The sequence below is a fragment of the Leuciscus leuciscus genome (genome assembly GCF_965113295.1).
Source record: "Leuciscus leuciscus genome assembly, chromosome: 8".
Classification (NCBI taxonomy): domain Eukaryota; kingdom Metazoa; phylum Chordata; class Actinopteri; order Cypriniformes; family Leuciscidae; genus Leuciscus; species Leuciscus leuciscus.
In genome coordinates, this window is record NC_138732.1 from 15,217,636 (window position 1) to 15,239,953 (window position 22,318).

At 36.5% G+C, this 22,318-nt stretch overlaps 1 long non-coding RNA gene across 1 annotated transcript in view; it reads left to right on the forward strand.

The window, feature by feature from the left end:
* Nucleotides 1–20,306, forward strand: part of LOC309504937 — a 414,587-nt gene extending 394,281 nt beyond the window's left edge. The window contains exon 3 of the long non-coding RNA XR_014208228.1: nucleotides 20,280–20,306. This is a non-coding gene — a long non-coding RNA (uncharacterized lncRNA). The remainder of the gene's footprint in view (nucleotides 1–20,279) is intronic.
* The last annotated feature ends 2,012 nt before the right edge of the window (nucleotides 20,307–22,318 follow it).

Here is a 22,318-nt window from a genome sequence, read left to right on the forward strand (position 1 = left end):
TTGGTTCCAATGATCTCTTACGAAAATGTCTTACACTAATAAGTAGGATTGCTTGATAGCACAAAAGTTTGTGTTCTCCAATACCGAAGTTGGAATGCAAGTTCACTTTATCTATTGATACTCTACTCATTGTATTGAAAACTGTTTAATGATGCTAGAAAGATTAAAGCTTTAATCCAGAGGAAACATCTGATGACAACATTTGCTTGACCTACTCCAGTATTGAAAGGAACACTATGTTCACCTTTCACTTGCACAAATGAAACCCGGAACCAATGAAATACAAACCAAGATGATGTTGTTTTGTACATCTTACAATGCTAGTGTGAAGTTACAAAGCTCTGGAGCCTCATTGACTGTCATCCTATTTGTCTGATAAATTATTTCAGAAAACACACAAAGACATTCTCAAAAATCTGCTTTTCATATGATACTCTTCCATATCTCCATATAGTCCTGGGCTTATGGGTTTCAATTAGACGCAAAGAGGAACACATATATGACCTCCATGTGGGGAACACCGCACAGCACTCTGGGTAGTCTTTGGAGTCCCGAGACTCTCAATGTAATTTTAGTAAAACAAGGGGGGAAAAAAGTCATTGAAGCACTATGTCCGCCCTTTACTTGAACTCAGTCTCTCAGAAATAATCTAAAGTATTTCCTTTACAAAAAAAAAACCCACTGGCTCAGTCATAATGCGAGTCCTTTTGAAATTCAGACAGAACAATGGCAGCTTTCAACTCTTACTGTTCCTTAGTGAATTGTCCATTTGGAATAAAAGGCCAAGAACAGACTTTTTTTACTCTACTTTCCTTTAAATGTCTTTCCTTTCCACCTGTAGCTGGTGTGTGGTGAGTGCACTGGCGCCGTTGTACTGTGGCTGCCGTCACATCATTCAAGTGGATGCTGCACACTGGTGGTGGTTGAGGAGAGATTCCCTGACATGACTGTAAAGCACTATGGGTGTACAGTAGTACATATGAAAAAAGCGCTATATAAATGCCTCATTCATTCATTCATTCCTTTAAATGTAGAACCTTCAGAAGTTTTTTTTTTTTAAGCCGTAGTTCATGACCTACCTTTTCTGGCATACTTCTCAAAAAAAAAGAAGAAAAAAAGAAGAAAAAAAGGTATGTTCAGACAAAGAAAGTGGCAATGGTTGGCATGGTTGTACAGAATTGTGAAGCCCAAATGAAATATAGCTCCGCTCACAAGTGATGATGTCACGCACACGCATTTTTACTGTGTGAAAAAGGGATGGGTTCTAGAAAAGCAACTTTCAAAACTTTGGAAATGTTCAAAAATTAACTAACAAGATAAAACAAATTGCAAGAAATGTATATATTACTATTTAAAAGGAGTCATTCGTTTTATTTTGTTGTTGGTTTTTTTGTTTGAAAGATATACTTTTATTTAGCAAGCATGCATTAAATTGACAGTAGTGACAGTAAATGCTGTTGCTTAAAAATCTATTTTTACGACCCAAAATGCTTTAACAGTAGTTTATAATCAACAGTATTACTGTAAAACTAAATAATGAGGCCATCTATTTGTAGCATTAAAAATATGTGCTAATACACTTGCTGTTTAGATGTGGCTTCTATATGGGCTAAAATCATTCTCTTGATAAATTTAACCATAATGCCATCCTTCACTCCGGGGGTTGTGGGGGTGTCCAGCATGCCAGCAGCTGCTATGATGAGCATCACTGCCCACTGTCCATCATCTGACCCATCACACAGCTCGCTGTGATATGAAATGACAAGGTTCTGAAGAGATAAAAAAAAAAAAAAAAAAAAATTTTTTTTTTTTAAAGACGAAACCTCTGGCCCCTTTTGAACTCTATTTTCACCATCCTTAAGGTAAAACACAATTTTAATATTTTTCTATTTCAGTATTTTAAGTAATAAATGGTCAAATAAGACCAAATTGATACCATTAGCTGATCAATATATTATCGTATATTTATACATATATAATTAGATATTATAATGAGTGAGAAATTCATCATTCCCACGATTTATTGCCACTCTTTGGATGTGGAAAAACACTGAAAAACCTTTGTCATACCACCCGCTCTAGCCATCTAATTTCTCACAAGGGTCAATATATTTTACTCATCAATTATACACTAAAGGTCAAATTTTCCCTGAGATGAATGCATGCTAGGAAGGAGGCAATTAAAACTGAATATATGCATACAGCAAGGCTCAGAAAGAACATTATCTTAAACTTCATTACAGATTCCCTGAAGAAACAAGAAATTGTGATTAATCACTCAGAAAAATAAGCAGATTTTTTTTTTTTTTTTGCCTAACCTGTTTATTGACGGTCTCAGTTCTCATTTAAGGGAAACTTGCTTGCAAAGACTGTCAATCACTTTCTGTAACAATCAATACTGTATATAATGTTGCCTATTTGGTTGAAGTACACAAAATTCCACAAATTAGCTGGTACTGAAAAGGTTAATATACTGTAAAACAATATTGATTTCAGCGAGTCATACAGTTTAAGATGTGTGTGCCACTCAGAAATTAATTGAGAATGCCTTCTATACTTAAATAGGAATTTTCAAGTAGGAAACAAACAATGCAGAATGGTAATGATTCCAATTTGAATGTAAGGGAAATTAATTGAAATTCAAATGAATAAAAACTCACTTGTATCTAAAAACATGAAGTATGTTAGGACAAACTTTGAAAGTTGGCTTGACAAACATTGCTTAAAAGTTTTGAAAAAATCAGTTTTGTGATAAACAGAAAAATGATTAAATGATGCAAACAGAATGCAGCTGTAAAAAGACGATAGATAGACAGATATATTTGCTTAAAAAAATAATACATGTGCTTTATGAAGAACTAACTTAATTAATAACCATGATTAATTATTTTGGGGAATTCCATATGATATTCAATAACTTAACTAGCCATGCAAATAGTGTTTTAGTTTGCCATAACGATTTTAAACCACAGTCACAGGACCTTCTTTGCGGAGATCATGTATTCTGCTGCTGGGAATAATTATATGTTCCAGTACAAAAGTTAATGGTAAGAAACGACAGTCAATTTCAACCACACACATCAATTTTTGGAGATACAATTGCATGTCAGTGCCAGATTCAAATATGCCAAGCATACGCCTATTACTAATTTACACATCTATTAGAAATCTGTCACATCTGTCTCCATTCCATCACACGTCTAAATGACTTCAGCACAGTCGTCTCCACTCAGCCACGGCAAAGGCAGATCAGACTACTCGTTCTGTTCTCTCTCTCTCTCTCTCTCTCTCTCTCAAAATATGCATATGCATTACCTAGACACTGCTTCTTAACTTAATGTTTATATATGACACCATTTATACTCAAAAAGTCTACAAATGCAGGAGGCTGAGGTCACTTAATGTCTTGAGTGCTTTTCAGTAATTGTTTTTAGATTTCCTTGCATCATAAATACATAGGAATAACTCTATGAAGAAAAAGGATAATTATCCATAAAAGTATATTTTATGGTGGATTTAAATTCATTTATTCACCATGTACCTTTATTTTACACAGCGACTGTGATGTTAAATATTTCCAGCAGTGGGTTATAGGAAAAGAGAGACAACTAGAGTGAACCTGAGCTTAAGTATCATCCAGAGGGTACATTCACACAAAGCTTTGCAATAATTTCCGATGATGCTGTTTTAAAATTCAATACCACCTACCAGGATGTTAGAGATCAAGTATTTGTAATTGAGCCATGAATTTCAGTCAATCACAGCCACAGTTAGCTTTTTACCTCTTACCCAATTAGCAATTACTGTGAGAGGGAAATATCTTCTCTTTAGAGCCAGCACTAATGAGTAATAAACTTCACATAAGACTCACTTCACTGCCTCACACAGCATAAAGGAATCTTCAGCTTCCTTGGGAGCGTAAGGCACAGGTTCTTTTGCAGATCACGATGAAACCCCACAGATGTGCAATGATGTCCTCGCCTGGGGCAAAAATCTTCATCCGCTAGAGAAGGATGCAAACAATTAACCTCTAAGAGTCCGGATGCTATCTGTGCTCAAAGTCAGAATTTACCTGATGATGATGCAGGAAAGATGAGAGAGAAAAGACTAATAAAAGGACATGAGGATGCAACGAGAACATTGATATATGGAAGTTATACGCTCTCATTCCACTGACACACGGCCTGAACAGACAACTCATTAGCGGCAATTAGCGATGACACAAAGGTCTCACCCACAAATCACTGATCACGCACACACGCTCACTCCCTCTCTCGAAATCTATTCATGCCATATGAAAGACAGAAGCTTTCTTCTTACTAATTATGGATCTCGTTCATTATCTGAGTGAATCAGGCTGCAGTGCTTTGGCCTTTATCCTCCTGCCCAGCTCCAATCAGCCTGTAAATGAGGCAGAAGAAATGAGGCTGATTTCTGTAATGGAAGGAGACCAACAAAAGGGGACCACAAAGACCCTCCAGAAACAGCAAATACTAATTCACCTTCCCTTCAGAACAACAACAAAAAAGGGTCTGAGATTTAAATCAAAACAAAGGCAAAAACTAAACAGCACCATTTTAACTAGATCTGCATTTCCTTGAGGAAACATAAGCGCTTGCATGGTTACATGGTTACAAAATAACAGTTTCAATAAGCTTTTAGGCTTTGGTTCTGTGTAAATGAAGAGCCTCATAAAACTCTATCTTTGCAGTTGTCACACTCTGTCACGTTTTGAGTTTATTTGTTCATGTTTAGAGTTTGATTTTGACCTGTTTTTGTCAATCTCTCAGTGTATTTCCTAGTTGTCTGTCGACATCGCTGTAAGCTTGGTTGTTCTGTTCCGTGTATGAGAATTCTTGAGTATTTCTGTTTGTTTAAGTTTGTGATTAATAAAGACTGCTGCATATAGATCCTGTTCCTTTCCAGCTGCAACCGGGACTCGTGACACACTCATTTCTTGTTGTCTAACGGCTATTTAATGACACAAGACATGTAAAGTGCTGCCTTGGCAACCTGTCTTGGCAGACAGTATACAAAATGGTTGAGGGTAGAAATATGCTAATACGGGAAAGTCCGTCATTGGTTGTGCTGAGAATGAGCAATTTGACATCATATTTTTTCAGACAATTCAAACGGCTTGATTATTGAGAGTGTTTAGGCTTTTTGAGGATTAAAAGAAGGAGTGAATGGATTTTTTTTCATTGTATAGTGGTTGTGTCCACACACTGCAAAGACACATTTATGTGCAAACACCATATAAAAGTGAATTTTGCATCCGATGACCCCTTTAACCGCACACTATAAAGCATGCACGTACACTCTCACACACACACACACACACACACACACACACACACACACACACACACACACACACACACACACACACACACACACACACACACACACACACACACACACACACACACACACACACACACACACACACACACACACACACAACCACTAGCACAAGTCATTGCCTGGCCTCGTTTGAGAACACAGACTAACTTGCAAACTTACCTGGGAATTTCATAAGCTTCAGTAACTCTGTTATCCGATTCTGAGTCATCTAAGTCATCTCATCGTCTCGTGTGTGTGTGTGTGTGTGTGTGCAACCAGAAACCTGTAAGACAAAACCAGTTACCATCATTCAAAGACTCTATTGTTATTAATTATCCGGCTCATCACTACTTGCCTACATTGGAAACAAAGAATTGTTTCCCTGCTGCATTGTATTAAAACATTTTTTTTTATCTATTCATTGTTCATCTGACATACCACCGTCATTGTGTCCAAGCCCTGCTGTGGCATTCATGAGAATCAATACATAATGCAGACACATTTTTGCTATGCAAACCAGATGCAAAAAAGAAACACCTATTGGAATTTATATGAAAATATTATACTTCAAAGCAGCTAATAATCATAATAATATATTTACAATTCAGTTCAAAAGTTTGTAAATTACTTCTATTCAGCAAGGAAAACATCTGAATTTCAATATACTTCATTGCAAGTGCATGTAATCAAAAACTAAAAAGTTATTACCACAGCACATGACACATGACACATCATAAAAAGTACTATTACAGACACTTCTTGTGCAAATCTACATTATTGCTATATCTTTGAAGGCATCTGCAGGAAATATTTGGACTCTTGAAACGGTGCATAAAAAGTGCCTGTGAGAAACATCCTTCCTGACAGGATGTTTGATGTCTCCTATGTATCTCTTATCAACTTCTTTTCTAGCATGCTTTTATTTCCCTGATATGATGAAGTGGACCCCAGGAGGCGACGGCTCTGCAAACCGCAGGAGACACCTTACAGCAGCTTCAAGACAGCCTCACATACAAACCTAATTCGTATATTGTGACAATGAAACCGTTACTTTCCAAATCCCTCCGAGCTGTATTTTGACAGCTAATTACGCCAGTGATGTGATTTATATTGCTCGTCGATACAAGTTTTCCACTAGATTAAAAAGTAAGAACATAATAAAAAAAAGTTAGTGGATCTTATCTTTGTATTCATACATGTGATCATGTTTCAAGTAAAGGTAGATTAAAGATAGAAAAACAACTGTGTGGGCAGCTTTCCGAAAAAAAACACTATCGAACGTCGTGATGCAAGGTTAAGTTATAAAAAGATGTATTTAGGAAAAAAATGCACACAAACTCTGTTATTTTTAAATGTAAAACTTTTTATGCTTACATATTTCTGAGAGTGTAATTGAGGTTATTTTAGTGTACAAAAAAAGACTACTAATGCCACATGAGAGGCAAGCACATATGTGCGGCCAGCTCCCTGATGGATGCTACCACGTCACGCAGCGCATATGACATTCCACATTAAACTAATTTTCCCTGCCGTGGACTGGCGCTCACACTAGCTATAAGTCTTGCAAAATGGGAAAATGAAATTCGGTTAAACCTCCCATGGATACCAGCTGATTGATGACTTTGTGGTGGTTTTCTGCCGCATGCAATTACAATCGCAATCAGATAGGCAAAGCCCCCCTCCAGCCTTCTAGGGAAGTTTTAGACAGAGATGTCACAGCCGAGACACAACAGCAGGAATTTGATCTCAAATTAGATGTAGTAGATGAACTCGGCATCTGCGGTGCTGCAGATGGAAGAGCTGTTATCAACAACAATATTAATCTCTAGTCACTTTCGGAAAAATAATAAAGAAGCACAAAAAAAAACACATTTATACCAGCACGTCTGGTGAATCATAGCACCGAGTGCTCCTGCAGAACAAAGAGGGGACTGGGGGAATGATAAGAAGCCGTGCTTTCCCCAGGGTTCCTACCAGTGAATTACCTGTCTCACAGTCTCCATTGAACACTTAGGTCCCCGCAGCCCTTTTGTAACTCTGTCATCTTTCTTCGCTTATTTTAAAACTGTCGACAGCCTGTCAATCCTCAAGGGTCTGTGACATCCATGGGTGACTTTTGTTGACTTTAATCTAGCTTAGAGCTTCAGTTAGTTGGATGTAACATAATTTCCCCCACAACCTCCTTCAGATAAATACCAAATTGCTGCTATACAAAAATCGGAGCCATTTCAAATTGCTTATTCAATGTCAAGTAGTATCAGTCGTGTGACATGCTTTAATTAATCTAAAACTATTTTAAACAACATTTTTCTAATTATCGTCGAATTATTATACATGCAGAACTCATTTAATTTGAGAGACTACATGGAGTATTTACACAAATGAATTTGTCACTTTGCAGAACTATTTCAGTAAATGCAAAAAAGCTAAAAGGTGAAAATCACAGCACTTAAAAATATGTATATTTTCCTTACCTATACTGAATATATTAGATTTGATATTTAAAATTTCATCCATCCATTCTCAAAACCGCTTGTCTCAGTAAGGTCATGGGAATTTTGGAGCCAATCCCAAGGTCTTGGGCTGTAGCACCCTGGACAGATGGCCAGGCTCAAAAAGGTCTCGTCCATGTTATTCATCAATCGCTATTGACATTTTTTTTTTTTCAAAATTATAAAAGGTGAAGCTTGTCAAGATGGTAAACTGAATGTATACAAACTATTCACTTTTGGCAGCCACCTTTATCCAAAGCAGGTTACACTGCATTCAAGGTATACATTTTAACAGTTCATGCAGCTGATACAGACTGACAAACTCAATGTTGTATTTTTCTTTCTTTCTGAGAATTACACCACGTTGACTGGATCTACAAGAAATTTCCAAACTTTAGTCAAATGAAGTGGATGTTTCCCGCTGGCTAGAGCTGGGTCAATGACAACTCTCAGAGTGGAACTTATGAAAGTCACTTTGAGTCATCAGTACCTCCAAATGGCTCAGTGGGCTGGCACTGCTGCTTCTGACAGGTTGTGGCCCCGCTGCCCCTGTGGCCTAGTCCACTCTGCTCTTATTGAGCACGCTCCACTCCACAGTGCTGGCAAATGAGAGCGGAAGCAGGGGGTCTTGGCCAAGTCCCATCATCCAGCAGCTGTGGTCGTTCCTGGCTCTTTTCCCCCTTCTGCACCCACTCCCTCTCTGACCGACATGGGAGCACAGGGAAGTTATACAAAAGACATGAAGAAATCAGACCAATCTGAGTGCTACATTTTCTCTTTGAAATTACACTTTTCTGGTAATGGTTTCAATATAAGACAAATCCCTTTGGAAACCTGTTCGTTCATCACTGATAGATAACAAGAAATAAAGGAAGGAAGGAAGGAAGGAAGGAAGGAAGGAAGGAAGGAAGGAAGAAAGAAAGAAAGAAAGAAAGAAAGAAAGAAAGAAAGAAAGAAAGAAAGAAAGAAAGAAAGAAAGAAAGAAAGAAAGAGATCTCTCAATTGGTAAATAGCTTTTTCTGCTATAGCTTACACATACAATGTAGAGATGAAGAAAAGAGAAAGGAGAAAAGAAAAGAAAAGAAAAGAAAAGAAAAGAAAAGAAAAGAAAAGAAAAGAAAAGAAAAGAAAAAGAAAAGTAAAGAAGGCAACCAAAGAGAAGGTCAGTGCACCTGCTGAGTCTACGCATACCCGTGCTTGAACCCATCTGAATCCTCATAGAGATTAGGCTAATTTTCTCATCCCATTTGTACAGATCAAAAAAGATGGAGAGGGAAATAGAAGCTATAGACATAAGAAACGAACCTGGAATGATATGGCCTCTCAGGGATTACCTCAATCATACCTCTCTACCTCTCATTTCTCCTTGTGTCATCAGGCATCATTTCTTTAAGGAAGAAGAAAGCAATGATTTAAGGGCCATTTCCAGCAAAAGTTTAGTGCAGCCAGCTGCAGGGCTTCTACTGCCGGTCGTATACGGCATCTTCCCAAACGGAAGCCGCCATGCAAGAATATCTGGCAGGCTCACAGAGAGGCATCCTCCTGGGTAACTCAACCTGCTTCATAATTTCCGTATTTATGGGATTCACCTTCAAAATGTAATGTGGCATGTAGGTAGAAGGAGGAGGAGAAAGGGATGAGATTCAGCAGGGAGTTGTAAAACGTGCCACCGCCACAGTCTGACACCCAGACATAGCAGTTCTGACCTCTGCGTCCTCACTCTGCGCCCTTCACCTCCAAAACAGCTGCTAGTGATGTGCTGCTTCTAACATGGCTTTTTATTTCATACTGCCTATTTCGCAGTGTAAAAGCAGGCGAGACACACTGATGTGTAAAAATCATAGCACATGCTGTTACCAATGTGTTATGTTTCAAGGACTTGGACATTGTGAGCACGATGCCCTGTGACAGTCCCCAGTCCTTTACATAAATGCAATGATTGAATAGTAAATGGTAAGTAAAAAGTAAATGAAAAAAATAAAAAAATAATAGAAAAGTAAAATTGGGATGGACAAAGTACACAAACACGTATTGTGTACTAGAGTTAAATTACACATACCCTTATGAAATATCACGCCAGTAAAGTTACCAATTTTTAAGTTTCCTTGAGTAAAAGTATAAAATTATTTAATAATACTTGCATTATTATGAATTATAGCTTCTTTACAATGAGCATAAACAGCTAGCTCTTTTTTGAAGCATATTTTGTTCAAAACAAATATTATTGTATAAACTAAATATGAATTTAATTTACAACAAACAATAGTTCAATTAAGGATCACTAACTTACTTTTCACGTCTTCAGTAAAATCCTCCACATACTCGCACATGTAAGATCATATTTCTATTTATTAAAATACCAAATCAGTGAGTTATTAACTGGAGAATCGCTCCAACCGGATTCATTGATTCAGAGTGTTGTTGACGCAAGAACAGTGGCAAACAGATCAGTCCGATCGCGAACAAATTATTAAGTGTCATTTGTGAAATTACCCTCAGTAATCTAGAAGAATCTGTTCATTCATTCATGAATCAGACATCACTATTGCCTCACAGATCAGGTCTAGAGTAACCACAAGGAACATGTACTATGATTTTAAGAAAGGTAATGGATTAATTTTTATTTTTTTTTAAACATATGCTTTGGAAGTGAAGTAAAAGTTTTCAAAGTAATAATTAAAAAATGGTAATTTATAACTCAGGATTCTCAAAAATGATTTGAGATTTGATATGAAAAAAAAAAAAAAAAAAAAGAGCATTGAAGATATCTGAAACTACTATCCATGGTGTTCCTCAAGGGTGTCGTAAAATCGAGTGTAGACGTATAGATAAACTGAGAAAGCAGAACTGCACTGGACAACCTGCATGGAATGCTTAAATGTATAACTGCCACAGATGCTGACAGTAGCTGATGTGATTGGCTTGTCCTCCAGCTGTAGCGTTTCAGGGAATGTGTCAGGAGGGCACAAGAACCAGGTGCAATTAAAAATACTCATGTTTTCATCCTCAACAGAGAATTAAACATTATATTCTTCATCTTTAAGTGGCCAAGGAGAGAATTTGTTACCACTTTAGAATGCTGTTCCATCATTAATGAACAATTACACAGGAACAAATGAATAAAGCACTATTAACATTAGTTACTACTATTAACAAACAAGAAACTCTGATTAACAAATTAGACAGTAGTGCTTAGTCGAATGTGGTAGTTCACTGTCAGCTAATCAATAACTACATTTAACTATTTTTTATTAATCCTTCAAAAGGAATTGCTAATTATTTGGATCAGTTTTCTAAAGAAAAAGCATGATAACTCCTTAATATTCACTGGAGTCATTGTAAACTTTTGTGGTTTTGGATATTAATGACTTAAGTGTTACTAGTACATCCTTCTAAAGGAATTACTAATTATTTGGAACAGTATTCTAAAGTGAAGATCATGGTACCCCACAAGTAATGACTCAAGTGTTACCAAATCCATCGGAAGGATGGGTCCAAAACCTTACAAAACATCAAAAGCTTACAATGACCAGTAATTACTAGTTATGCTTTTAACTTGATCCAATATTGAATATTGATCCAAATCATTATTTGTATTTAATGTACACATTAATGTACAAATTAACTAATGTACGTAGTTCCTTCTGAAGGATACAGTAACATTTGAGTCATTACTATCCAATACTTTTCAAAAATCTCAAAAGCTTACAATCAATTTAGTAATTACTAGACAGTTATGTTTTTCACTTTAGAATACTGATCCAAATAATTAGTAATTATTTCTGTAGGATTTGGTAATAGTTGAGTCATTACTAAGTGTTACCATTACCTTCACTTCAGAATTAATTATACATTATGCATTATTCATGTGTATTATGAACCTCTATATAATAGTCCTCAGTGTCTTCTGGGAGGTATGAAAAAAAATTGTTAATATTAGCAGATAGTTAATAGTTAATATTAGCTGATAGTGAACTACCAAATTCGACTAAGCACTATAATTTACTCATTTGTTAATCAGAGATTAAAACAGTAGTTACTAGAGTGTTAATATTGCGTTACTCATTTGTTCCTGTGTATTTATTCATTAATGATGAAACAGTATTCTAATTCATTAATTGGCATTTCTATATGTTAAATGAATAAATGTACTTCTTTGTTATACCATCTAGAATTAAAGCACTGTTCTGCCCTCCTCAGTATCGGGTAATGAGATGGAGTGCTGTACAAGCTCATCCATCACATTCAATGTCTGTATGTGACGATCATAGCACAGGATAACAGAGGGCTATTCATGCTGCTCACAACGGCTGGCCAAGCAGAAAATGGAGAGAAAGAGGTCTTTAGAAAATGTTGGTGATCTGTGTAAAACGACTGTGAGCGTGAGCCCCTGATGTCTCATTGACATTGACCTTAATAGTCCACCTGCATTTTCATTGGCTATTCTGTGCAAAATGAAAACAGGTTGCACACACAGATACAATCGAGTGCTTTTTGCATCTGTATCCCTTTTAATATGTCATTGTACTCTCTTTCTCACTTTCAGTTTTAATGGGCTTTATTGGCATGGCGAATAATTGTACATTCCTCTGCCAAAGCATTGCAGCTCAGCTGCATAAAAAGAAAATAGCACAACACAGAGTACATAAACACTCTCTATTTAATATACAACATGGGAAATCAGAGGCATAGCTGTCAAACTTAAATATTTTTTTAGGTTTGTTTAATACCTCAAAAAATGCTGTTTACAAAACTATTTCTACCATTATTGACCAGGAAGAAAAAAAAGGAAAAATAAAATCCCGAAAAAAATCCTTTTTTATTGTAAACAGTTTAATCTTTGAGTTAAAATCTAACTCCATTATAGATTAATTTTTCTTTTAGCTCAAAACCTTAAAATGACTCCACTAAGGAATACATAAAAATGACTTCTCAACTAACTAATCGTTCATCTGAGCTTTAAATCAATGAATCAGAGAAATTATAGTTTACCTCAAAGTGGTAGAAATCATTAGTGGTTTCGTACTCAGCATTGTGCATGATAATAAAGTAAATCTCACACAAAAACATCAAGATCTGCTAATGAGCTTCTGGGTAGCTGACAGATGCAGTGAATCACTTTCTTCAGCTGTCAGTGGTGAAATTCAAGCCCTGAGAAATGCCTATTCTGGACATTAAGAAGAAGAAGAAGAAGAAGAAGAAGGAAGAAGAAGAAGAAGAAGAAGAAGTAGGAAGAAGAAGGAGGAGGAAGAAGAAGAAGAAGAAGACGACGTGCAGAAGGGTTCAAGAACAAATGCAACTGATGGATCCAGCGCAGCTGTCACTACAAACACACACGCACACACATACTACACTGTGTGAGCACAAACATCACACACAACTTGTAAATCTCAATTTAACACAAGCCTTTAAGTACATACTCATTGTTTCTGAAATGCAGGCATCACTGTGGTCAAACAGAAAGCTTCAGTTGTCATAAACCGAAACAGTCTGGTCTTTGTAATTCATGGGGGAGCTACTTAGATTGAATTTCACATATTGCTTATAATCTCATTGTCCACAGGGAGTATGAAGTTCTCTGTGCATTTGGCTGTCTCAGCTTTTACTATGTGCTGTTGTTATTCTAAACTGGCCTGCTAAGTCACCCGTGACCGATTTATGACACGCAAGCTTGTCCCCTGTGGCACACACTGTACCTGTCAGTCCAGCAACATGGCAAGGGGTGGTAAGTTCAAAAACATATTAATTTTAGATTTGACAAACATGAACTGAAAAGTCTGGGGAAGGTAAAATATATAGTCCACAAAAAGCAAAATCATCAGTGTAAGAAAATCAAGACATGTAACTGCAGTTTATTCAAAGTCTCCAACAGAGTATTTGTGCTATGAATTGAAAGCTGTTTGCTTTAGTTTGTGAAGTAGGTTTGAGCATACTTGCTTTGCCAATATTATCTATTTTAAAATAGCCTTCACTGTCATCATAATATTTGCAACATTTTAAAATAGTATTTGAGCACTCAAAACAACATCAAAGCTAGCATAATGATAATTACAAACATTTAATAAGATGCTGATTTTACAACAAGAGTTATTTATCCATAATTTTAAAGAAACTGGGACACTATGGCTTGGTTGTGCATAAGGTTAAGAACAACAACAACAAAACATTTACAGAGACAGATCCTAATAAATATGCAGTAGCCTATCATGAGTATTGCATCATACTAGCCAAATCATCTTATCCTAAGAAATCTGTGAATTTAGGGCACAAGTGAAAGCCTAGAAATGTAAGGAAAATCATTTCAGTCCCAATTAAGAGATCTCAGATGATGTACTGCTCAATCAAGCCTCATCGAATCTGTCAGCGCATCTGTTTTTATGGAAAATCTCTTCAGAAAGAAAGACACAAGGAAGTGCATCTGCTGCCAAGGACAGGCGCAGGTTGGAACTGCAAGCGTGGAAACATTATCAGATTAGAACGGAGCAGGCAGAGGCATGAGGTATAATATAGGTTACTGTTTTCCCTCGCTGAAGAGAAAATGTCAACCATGTCTGTAAAGTTGTCGACACGCATCTCGGCTGATATGCCGCAACGCTCTTCTGCGTAGAGCTGAATTGGCCTATTGACACTGAAAATGGGAATTTACTTTTTTGTGCAAGGCGCTGAGTCACAACAAAGACATTTTTAAATGACATTTTAGTATCATATAAAAAATCAACACCACTCAGATCCTATTGAGAGGAAATCTCAAAGAGAAATGCATCAGACACACAAGCTTAAAGAGCAAGCCTATGAAAAGCCTTGCAACTTCTGTAAAAACTACTGTTTAGTCATTCAGATCTTCAGGGCCTTCTTTGAAGAAAAAGGCAAAAAACTAGAGATAACAAATAAAAGCATAAATAATATCAATTTGTATCTTAGAGATGTGTTGTTGACAAAATCAAAAAGCATCAAAATATGTGTTCGATATTATTTATTTCCAAGTAACAAACTATTCCCCACAAAAGCTAGTATCCATGTCTTGTGTCTAAACCTAAATAATCCTCTGGCCATTGGTGTGGAATGAGTGGCGAGCCTGTCAGCCCCATGCTGTAGATGATCCTTTCCCCCGCAAAGATGCAGGGCTGGTGGGACAGGGAGAGAGCACAGGTGGGGAGCTGGAAGCATCTCATCTCACTCAGAGAGAGGCAGGTTGGCTTAGCCAGCAGCAGCAGGGTTTAGCAAAACTTGCAAATGCCAGCCAACTACCTATTATTTCAGCCTCTCTTCCATTCTCACTCATTTATTTAGATGAAGTGCAATATTAAAATTCATCCCTTTACACTACACAAACTTACCAATGGTTAAAAATGCATGTTCACATTTAGATTTAAAATCTAAATCAAAAAAACTAAGACAGAAGTGGATTTCAATGGACCAAATGCAAACGTCCTTAAAATAGACTCATTACGGAACTCATTCCATAACTGATGAAGTTTACACAGTTATTGAACCAAACTGAATCAACACTGAACTGATTTCAACTGAATAATGACTGTTTACTGTCGTCCTTAGAGCAGAATCGAATTCTGTTCGCATCAACAAATCATTATTTTCCTGTTTATCCCTGTAAAGCTGCTTGGAAACCATCTGTAAAGCGCTATTTAAATTAAGGTGACTTGACAATATAAAATTACTTAGATGACCAAAATAAATTAGGAAAATTATGATGTATTTAGTAGTATGTATGATAAATGATTTTTTTTTTGTGCCAAAATATGTTTTATGACCATATTCAGAGCTTCACAGCCGTTAAAAAAAGAACCCTTTAATTTAGAAATGGCCATGAGCTGCAAAAAGCTTCTTTCATAGTAGCACTGAATTCATGCCAAAACATTAGTGAAGATAACATCCAGGTTTTTGGCATGAGTGACAAGGACCCTTAATTATTGGCTAAACTATGAGCTTGAGGAATATAATACCTTCTGTCAGTCTCATTTGTATGAAAAAAAAAAGAAGAAGCTTTTAGCCATTTTTTGCCCACAAGGCAATCTGAAAGATTTATATCAATGATTAGCACAACTGTGTGTCATCAGTATAATAGATGTTATGTGTCAAGAAACACTATGTTCTGAAAAACAGAACCCAAAAGGAGCATAATATAAAAGTGATTTAAAAAATGAGATAAAGAAAAAAACAGAAATCTATAAAGAAATGTTTTCATCATACATCATTATTGTCTGTTAATGCTGGCAATGGAACATTTAATAAGAAGTAATTTAAGTGAATGATTTATCCACAGCAACTGTAACAATTATGAAAGTGATAAGCTCCAGTTGAATGGAGCTGTTGGATCACTCCACTTCAACCCATTACCAAGCTACAGTACATGCAGAGGTTGCATGTAATCCATTTAAAGGTGCAGTAAGTGAGTTCTGGTAAATGCAGTTGATATTTGAAATCACCAAAACAAACATGACCAAAAGGATCACACCCCTATCTTGATGCCTCCGCCCCCACATTCACACACACTCTATGCAACACAGGCAACGACTATGGCGGAATCTGCTGTGCCTGCTTCCCGAGGGTATGATGTCATCAATAAGTGAAAGCAATTTGTGTTACTATGATAATTCAGGTCGAATGTCTAATTGTTATTTAGCTCGATGAATAGATGAATAGATTTAGCTCGATATTAACTCTATGGCAAAGTCATCCCTTCCATCCCAAAAAAACAAACACAGTTTTCATGAACAGCCTCTTACATTACACAAAAGTCCAAGTGACTAATATATTACAAATGTGACAAGATTAAGGGGTTATTGCGATCACTAAAAGGGGAACCAAAAGAAAAAACATATTAGGAGTGTTATCACAATTTTCAGACACACTTTGAGCTGATGCTTGAAACGGGTGGTGGAGGAGGTTTAGATGTTCCAGGCTTTTAAAAAAAATATGCAAATTGACATACAAGCGAAGATGACACACGAGTATATTCAAGCAAAAGACAGCATGTCTTAGTTCTGTGAAACACAGCAAAACCAACGTTACTCGAGTATCAAGAAGAAATAAAGTAACTGATTCCGTTTTCAGGCCTTCCCGCTCCTTAAGGTCTCTCCAGTGCTGGAAAGCTTCTGCGATATTAACCTGGTTCTTACCTTTTACCTGATCTTAACCCATCTTTTTAAAGTTATATTCCCCTGGTCTTTTCCTCTTTTGTATTTTCTCTGCCATCTCTCTCTTTCTATAGTCGTTCTGCTAATGTTGGTCTTGTGCACTGAGCTCTCTCTCCTCCTCCATGATGACTGTATACTCCCCTTACTGTTGATTGGTTACAAGTGTGTTTCGGTGTTCGGTCCGATCCACTTTTCAACCGCGTTTTTCAAAAATTGCTCACTGTACCTTTAAGTTAAAAAATTATCTTGGTACAAATTAAAAGAAGGGATTTCTTAACTTGAGTGCTTTGTTGCAGTTGTGCCCAGATCTTTAGCCACTGCCAGCTTTATCCTTTCCACAAAATGTGGAGGAGAAAGAACCATCCTCGTCTAGTATTCTGACTATCAAATACATAATAGAGCGGAGCTTGTCAACAGGTGACAACATGCCAAAAAATAACATTGATGAGAACGCAGACCCTGCAGAGACACCCAATTGTGAGAATCACTAAAACATGCTGAATAACACCTGCAGTTACTAGCTGACCATCATAACTAAACAAAACAGGCAAGCTGAAGAAATAATGAAAACAAAACTGGACATGCTAGAAAGCTTATCAAATGAGGTACAAACACAAATTATTCGGCAAAACAGCTTGCACTACAAACACAGCTGGATGAGCTGGGTTTTAAAAAATCATAATGCTTAGCTTCCTCTCACTGAATAGCCTAAATCACCCAAACCGCATATTAAACTTAGGATAATATAGAGCTATTCATCGCACATTGACAAGTTTCTTTAAAACTCACTAATGAACTGTCACCATAAATTAAACAACGTCAAGAGAGAGACAACTAACTTTCTTTTTATGCAAAAATGGTTTTATGCAAAAGCAGAAGCTGACTCTTGGGTGAAATCTAAGCAAATCATTTTCACACTTGAGGCCTGATCTGAAATGTGAAGATGTGCATGCAAAACCAAGATTGGCAGATTGCTGACATCCACAACACCCGAACCGCCACAGCATCACATTTGTGTACAATACGAGGAGCTGCAGGTAGATTTATCAAAACAGCTTCAGAAATGGAATGAGCCTTTTCTAAGCAATGTCACGTCTTTAATCCCAATTGAGTCAGCTACTGTTCAAAGGAATTTAAATGGTTCCCACTTTGAAGATACATCCATTATAGACATCTATCCATTCTAAATCAAGGACATGGCTGGATAATCAAAGCCATACTCCAAAGAGTCTTTTAATAATGTTGCTTGCTTAAAAACAAATCTGATAGGCATATTTTCACTCTGTGGTGGCAACCCTAAAGTAGTTTTTCTTTTTTCTTTTTATGAAATGGTGCCTTGGTGAAATATTGTACCCAACAGTGTTAAATACAGTTATAAATACACATTTTAAACACATTCATGTTTTAAAAAAAGGACATTATTTACCCTTTTCTTGACAAATCAACCTCATACCTTGATTACACAATTACTTAGCTAAAGTTATAAAAATAACCAAACTATAACCGAACCCTAACAGAAAACTTTCTTCATGTTTTTTAAATAAAAATAAATATTTTTATGCCATTTTCAAAAAAGAGAATACCCCCAAAAGGAAGTTTTGCCAGATTTAACTCACTTCTAGGTACAAATTTGTCTCCAAAATATAGTTATGCGTGCGCGCACACACACAAGCACGCGCACACGCGCACACACACACATTCTAATGTAGTACATTTGATATATAAAATCTGATTATTTGTATGAGGCTGGCATTGAATGCACTATTCCACAACCTCATTAAAGTTTCACTCATTAAAAAGACTCATAATGTATTCATTGTGTCTGTGCTCTCACTAATTTCCTTCACACAAACCTATGCTCTAAGTTAATACTGATCATTATTAATTCAATCAATTTTATAATCATTTGACGAGCCAGAGGCTAAGCAAATCTTAGCCAGACTCGGCTCAAGATGCACTCTGCATTGCAATTAGTGCCGCTGAAATCATCGCCCAGTAGAGCTCATGTGTGGCTCTGAGGAGGATGGTCAGAGGATATTGGGATTGCAGCATGGAAAACCTTCAGTGTTGTGCCTAATTACGGTTTTCTGAAACAACACTGGCGGTATACCCAAGAGTTCTTGAGGCCCAGGCCTGAAGACTGAAACAGAAATGTTACATACTCTGCCATAATCACTAGGCTTTGATTGCACTTTCCAAGATATTCTGCAGTTCATTAACCTATCCTTAAAACTCCTGAGACATTTAATTTAATAGAAAGGACATGGCAGTTTGTCTGCCCTGCTCCTAGAACTAAAGAATAACAATAATTAGAGGCAAGCAAAAGAGAGATGTAGATCTACTTTTCCATTGCATAGTTCAGGTCTAATTTGCTCCCTCTGGGCATAACATTAGTGTGGGGTGTGACAGGCTAGTCCTTCAGGTCATCTCACCACTCACAGTCCTGCCTAACTCTAATGGTGCAACAAGAGAAGGTGAGGTGACATTTTCTACCACTAAATTAATTTACCATCCTGTCAATGTCCAGTCTCCCTGGTGAAATCTGCATTTGGCACCATGCCTTTTTATATATATATAGGTGCTGTGCAAGAATTTAAAACAGGTATCTTCAATATTAACCAGAATTTTATGAATAGTGTATGCAAGTGATTAAACTAGCAGCTGGATTCTGTGATGTACGCCCACTATGACACAACCACTGACACACATAATGAAGATAAATGAAGCATGATAATGTGTTATCTAGAGGACTAACGTAGGAAGTGTGTGATTATCCAATGACAGTAGACTTTCCTGTACTGCCACTGGGATGAATTAGACACATGTGTGGTTGTAAATATGTGGAAACAGACAGAGTGTGACATCACTGTATTTGAGGCTCTTCTGACTCAAATGAACCATGATACCATTTGTTAAATCAACAATAGAAAACAAAGAATTATCCATCTATTTTCCCAAAAAGCCAGTCCTGGGCATATATACACTACCAGTCAATAGTTTGAAATAATTACAGTTATTTTAAAGGAAATAAGTCTCTTAAATGTTTAAGTCTCTGTAAAACTTTAATATTGTGAAATGTTATTACAATTTAAAATAACTTTTCTTTTTTAATATACAGTATTTTAAAGTGTAATTGGTAACACTTTACAATAAGGTTCCTTTATTAAACATTAGTTAATGTATTAACTAACATGAACTAACAATGAGCAATACATTTATTACTGTTTTTGTTAATCTTTGTTAATGTTAGTTAATAAAAATAAAGCTGTTCATTGTTTGTTCATGTTAGTTCACAGTGCATTAACTAATGTTAACAAGATTTTAATAAAATATTAGTAAATGTTGAAATTAACATTAACAAAGATGAACAAATGCTGTATAAGTGCAGATCATTATTAGTTAGTGTTAACTAATGTAGTTAACTAATGAACCTTATTGTAAAGTTTTACCGCGTAATTTATTCCTGTGATGAGTGTTGAATTTTCATTAGCCATTTAAGTGTCACATGATCCTTCAGAAATCAATCTAATATATATCATATTCCAAACTTTTGACTGGTACTCCGGAAGTGTATATATGCATATGTGTGCAATTATTTTTATGTATACAGATTTTAATTTGACCACTTTCAGCTAAATTTCCTCCTACCTGCTTCAATTGCTTTCTCAGAATAAATGGGAACAAACTTTTACAAGGTTAGAATGAAAAAGTGTCGGGCGAATAGATGCTGTGCAGATGAGGGGGGCAGATGTTGAATAGTTTGCTAATGTCAGAGAGAGAAACCGTAGCGAGTAGCGACGTGTGCCAAGGTACACGGCATTAGGAACAGATACAGGTATACATCCAGCCTGGGCACAAGGAGTTGGAACATGTTGAAGTGGACTTGGCACTTGTGCCAGTGAACAGATGTTAATCCAGGACAGATAATTACATCAGTGAGGGAACAGACATTTTTCCACTTAATTTCCGTCTTTTAAAAAGTGTGACTACTCCCAGAGGAACTTGCTGACAGAACGCCCCCGGACCTGTTTCCTGGGAAGGAGCCCAGGGAGGCTAGCGTGCTGTCTAATAGGTGGGCTTCGCTACGCTCTTCATCTCAGCGGGAGTGAAGAGCGAGAGGGTGGGGGAGCGCAGCATGTAGAAGATGGTCCTGTAAAATGTCTCTCTTTGTTCTGCTTTAACACCTACAAAGATACAAAAGTGATTGTAAGTGCCATTAATACAATAAAACAGATTTATTTTTGTCGGATAATTAAATTGTTCCATTGTGGGAGGCTGCCAGAGTTTTGAAATTGAAGTATTTGTTATTTCTTTAACTTCAAATAAAAATGATTATCTGACTTCAAATGAAAACAGATGTAGCTACGTTTTCTCTAATGTCATTTTAATTACTCATAAATATAATGAACAACAAATGGCCCTTTCCGCGTTGCGTTTTGTTTATTATAAACATTGATACTAATAAGCTTTGATCAAGATATTATTATATTACAAGAAGCTTAAAAGGAGTATACACATACTGCATAAGAATACATAAAATCACTCCACACACACAAAAAAAAAAAAAAAAAAAAAAAAAAAATCTTGTTGTTCCAAACATGTATGACTGACTTCAGAAAGAAATTCATACAGGTTTGGGACAACATGAGTAAAAGATGACATAATTTTCATTTTGGAGGGAACTATTCCTGTAAGCAATTTGATGTGTGTTTCAAATGTAATAAACTTTGTTCATAAATGTATTCATTTATATAAATATATAAACACGAACACACTGAATTAAAGATGCCTCCATACGCTCTTATTAGTAATTAATTCATTTCCTGTGTCCAGGGTGGGTAAATAGATTCTCAGAGCTGTGCTTAAGCCTTAAAACAGTCGTCTCACAAATGAAATATGACGTCAAAGATTCTGCTTGGTTTCATCAAGATAGTGTACTGCCAGTCATGTTCAAGTCTCCTTTATCAAACATGTTGCAACTTAGTTTGCACAACTTTAAATTACATTAAAAAGTAAGTGGGTGACTTCACAGGTTTTATGAGGGCTGCGGAACTGCATTAGGGAAATTTACAGTCCTAAAGACATTAGAAAATGTATGGCATGAAACCTAAATTAAACTCTGATCCAGGTAAACAAACCTACATTGATTGTCACTGATGACTGAGACCTTTCATGACCTTGCCAAAGCATATGGTCACCACAAATCCCTGATAACAGCTCATCTAGATCGCAAATGTCCTTCATAAACGTCCTCCCTCGTACTGTAAGCGGAGGCTAAGTGTCAAAGAAATATACGGCGATGATACTCAGGGCTCATATATCTTTGCA